The sequence below is a fragment of the Gigantopelta aegis genome, unplaced genomic scaffold, assembly GCF_016097555.1.
Source record: "Gigantopelta aegis isolate Gae_Host unplaced genomic scaffold, Gae_host_genome ctg4836_pilon_pilon, whole genome shotgun sequence".
NCBI classification, from domain to species: Eukaryota; Metazoa; Mollusca; class Gastropoda; order Neomphalida; family Peltospiridae; genus Gigantopelta; species Gigantopelta aegis.
Genome location: NW_024534071.1, coordinates 6,480 through 11,289, shown reverse-complemented (window position 1 = coordinate 11,289; position 4,810 = coordinate 6,480).

The following is a 4,810-nucleotide window of genomic DNA, read 5'->3' as shown; positions in this document are numbered from 1 at the left end:
TTTTTTGTGTTTTTTTGTTTTTTTTTTTTTCTTTTTTTTTTTTGTTTATTTTTTTTTTTTTTTCAATTGGTACCCATTTCATAATTGCCATAACCAGCTTTACCAACTTTGGATTTAGGTATGAATTTGAAGCTGTTTTTTTTTTTTTTTTTTTGTTTTTTGCTTCGAGTAATTTTGTCAGGTGTCTGGTAACTCTTTTTTTTTTCTTATGAGTTACATGGCAAAGCTTCTTTTATGTGGGGTTTTTTTTTGTTTTTTTTTTTTGTTTTTTTGTTTTTTTTGTTTTTTTTTTTTTTTTTTTTTTTTTTTTTTTTTTTTTTTTTTGTTTTTGCTCTTTTATTTGTACATTTTTTTTTTTTGAAGAGGGAGTTCTTCTCTAGCAACCACCAGTGAGTTGGCAATCCCATCTCCATACTTTTTCCATGGAAGATTTTTTTTTTTTTAGAGTGACAGGATAACCTTTTAAAACGTACTTTTTTGGTTCATTGCTGTTACGTTCTTGTTCCGTTTGGCAAATTATTTTTTTTTCTTGTTGTCTGTTTTTTTTCAGCAATTTCCCTTGTTGTTTTTTTTTTTCTGAAATCCTTTACAAAAGAAATAAGAATTATACACAGTTAGGACCACATCATGAAATAATAGTTTTTTGTACAGTATATTTTATTTTTGTTTCACCTTGTTTTTTTTTTTTTTTTTTGTTTTTGTTCCTCTGACAACACCATTAAATAGTATCCATAAACCTAGAATCCTTTTTCCTACTATTAGTAGAGCCTGTAGTATAATTCCTTTCCTTATATTAGCTATTTCTGTTTGGATTGATGAATGAATCATTTTCCGCAGCCAAAATATCCCCTCCAAAAGTAAACTAATTCCGATGTATTGTTTACATAAGATTATAGATAAGAAGTCTTATCTCTTTTATATTGAGAAAACAATTTTGATTCCTAGGGAATAATACCCTGGATTACCCACTAATGTTATTTTTAGGAAACCAGTATTTATTCAGCTTGGCTTCAACAGAATTTGCAGGTGCACAAATAACACAAAAATAATTTTATTTGATGGTATTGCTTGTACTACAATTCTGACCACTGGATATCCTCCATTCATTGTTAATCCATCAAACCTATCCATACATTCATCTATCTATCTATCAATCCAGTCATTGGGAGTTTGTACATCAGTGGTACTTCTCTACCAAATATCATACACACCTACAAATAGACAGTACAGGTGTTTTATAAATGAACTGTGGAGTGAGGTATATACTATTAACTAACTAATATAATATAATACTGTCCTTTAGACCAACTACAGTGATAACAGCAACAAGATCAAAATATCATATTAACTCCCTAATAACTTAAGCGAGTTTAGTAATTCCATAAATCATATCAACAATATTATATAGTTTTTTTATATTACTATTTCTAAAAACACTGTGCATTATAATTACAATTATTAATTGGTTTAGTAGTATTTATTGGAATGTGCTCCCTTTGTCATGTGATGAGCTAATGCCATCGGGACAAATACCTCTCTGTTTTTTGCAACACAAGAATCAACATCGGGTCCAACTACTGAATGGTGACATTACAGATTCAGGACATTTTAGCCTGTATGTCTCATCAGGGAAGTAAAAACCAAGGCATATGTGTCCCAAGAATAGGAGTATATTCTGGATCAGTTTTTGCTCCAGTAATTCCGTTCGAATCACAACTTCGAATTCCAAATTTTCAATTAATGTTGTTATTGTTAATGTTATCTCACCAACCTCTCTAATTCTAGCACCTTCCCACATCACAGGAAACTTATCTTCAGGTAGAGAGTATGCATTGGTGCACACTATAACAACTTTACAAATCTCCTGTTTGTAACGTAAAGTACCACCACATCTGAATGAATACGAGGTAATGGATAAACATCATAGGCTTTTCGGTAACATTGTAGTAGATCTATAATATTACCTGAGAAACTTATTGTTACCATAACGAGATGATTGAGTAAAAAACTTGACTGAAGTAATAATACTTTTCCAAAGGTGATGGTGGTGAATCAGAAGTTGATGGTAGTGGTCAGAAGATGATGGTGGGTTAGAAGATGGTGGAGGTGGTTAGAAGGTGATGGTGGGTGGCATTGTCAATAGACCACCAGCTGTAATATCCAGGAAATAATTCTTCATCAGAAGTCACACGTTGATACTTTGTTTCCACCAGTAGGTGGCGTACTCTGATTAATAGGTTCACATATAGCATAGATCCCTCCAATTGTATATTTACCTACTTTACGTGCAGTTTGAATTCAAGGTAGTTTTTGATCCTCTATTAATTTCTTTTGCAGGTTTCAATATGTGTTATGTGACGAAGTTTCTTTGCACTTATATGAACATTTTTGAAAAGGGAGTTCCTGTAATGTTGCCAAGACATTCAATGTTATCCCAATCATTATACATTCCCCATGGAAGATGAGTGACATGGTGACAGTAAATAGAATTTCTGGGAGACGATTATTATCTTTTAGAAAAAGTTCTAAAATTGCTGTAAAAGAAAGAAGTAAAACATATGTTAATGACTTCACTGACCCAATGTAATAATACTTACTCTCCTGGTTTTTTATGTCTCTATGGGTCATGTTGGCCTTCTGCCATAACTAAATTAAAAGTTAGTTAAGATACTGCACCTACCTTGGCACTGATGCTTATATAGCAAGAGCATAAAACACAGTTAGGACTTGTCAAACCAGTATGAGTAGATTTGTTTACTGAAAACCACAGTTTTCCTCGTTGTAGAAAAATGTGATCTGATTTGCAATAAGGGACCACTTTTGTCAAAACATTTGTGGACCACATTTGTGAAAAGGATCCCAGACCACTATCAAAACATCTCAAATTAAAACAGTTTTATATAATATTAAGTTGCTATATATGTACAACATAATTCATATATAGCAACTTAATGTATTCAAAACTGTTTTTTGAGATGTTTTAATATTGGGTCCAGGTCCCTCTTCATAAACCAGGTCACAAATGCTTAAATATGTAACGGATTACTCAAATTGTAATTATAAATATTATTATTATTTAATCTATAATTCAGTATTCAAACAATGTGAGTCTCTATAAGTCTGTGTGAATTAGTCATAAAACATTGTTATTGTAGAATTAATTTTTATTTGATTCTTATCATAAATTAATTATTGATATCAATAAATTAATCACATATAATAGACCTAGTACAGCTGGTAGTTTAAAAGGTCTTTTCTTGTGTATCAACACAATACCATATAGCAGTTTACTTCTCAGACTGACTCTACTTGTGAACAACATACCGCTTGCAAAACAATGGAGGTAAGTTTTATATTGTGTATAAAGCACTTTCAGCGTAACATTTTATATTTGTAGATATAGCCATTGGAATATTGGAAGTTTGACTTACTAACATACAAATCCACCAGTGAGTACTTTAGAGTTTATATTGAGGTTTATATATATATAGGTTACTATGGAAAACCTATGAAGATAATGTCACATGGTCCACTAATGGCTGTATCTCTACTGAGAAGAAGTAAGACAGAATACAGGTATTGTGAATGTATGTAAATATCAATGTATGTAGTGTTAGTCAAGATATTAATTTTGTCTGTCATTCACCGTGATTTCATAGAGTAGAATGGACTGTGTATAAAGAGAACCAGACTAGTTCCCATACTGTCTGGGTATTAGTCTTTGAGGCCCAATAGTATTGTATATGATCATACTTTGTACAGGTACCACTAGAAAATACACCTTATTGTTACAGCTGGAAGATGTCATATATTAATGTGTCTCCTGGAATCTCATTGGGCTATTTCTGTTTGGATTGATGATCTATTTTCCTACCAAAATATCCTCCAAAAGTAAAATTTAGATTCTATGTATGATTGTAATCTCAATATTCTATTTACTGCTTATATAAGATTATCAGACGAGACACATCTTATCTCTTCCCATATATTGACAGAGCAGTTTTGGTCGCTAGGGGAACACCCTAGGATCATCCCATTAACATCACTTTCGAGACCACCATCCATTCACTTGGCTTCAACAGAACTTCCAGGTGCACAAACAACTTAACCAGAAGATAATTTATTTGATAATTATATTATAACGTTGGACCGCTGGGTGTACATTTACCTTATCTGTCCAACCTTCCATCAACCTATCGATACATTCATCTGTCTATCATATCTATCTATCAATCCATCCAGTTGTTGGGAGTTGTGTACTAAGTGGTACTTCTCTACCAATATCATACCACTACAAATAGATAGTACAGGTGTTATTATAAAGAACTGTGGAGTGAGGTATATACTATTAACTAACTAATATATATAATACTGTCCTTAGACCAACTACAGTGATGGCAACAAGACCTAAATATCATATAGACTCTGTGATATCAGAAACAGTTAGTAACCATAGTTACTTACTTCATATATTATGACTCCCTCCTTAGCCCTTGGAGTCTGCTTTGATAAACAATACATATATGCAGCTGTTTACTGTAAGATATGTATTACATGTGTCTCACATGTGTATAATTAATATATAGGATTCAAATACTCTTGTTCAGTTGCTATAGCAACACAAGGGTATGTAATTAGGAAAGAACCAATTCTTGGATGTGTTTGTTACTTGTAGAGCCATGAATATTATTACACAAGATGGTTTTATATCTTATGCTTCTTTCCAGTAAGTTCAATTCATATGTATCCTTAGTTCCTATTAATGTATTATTCTCTCTCTTTATTCTAATTTTTATGAATTCCTCTAATA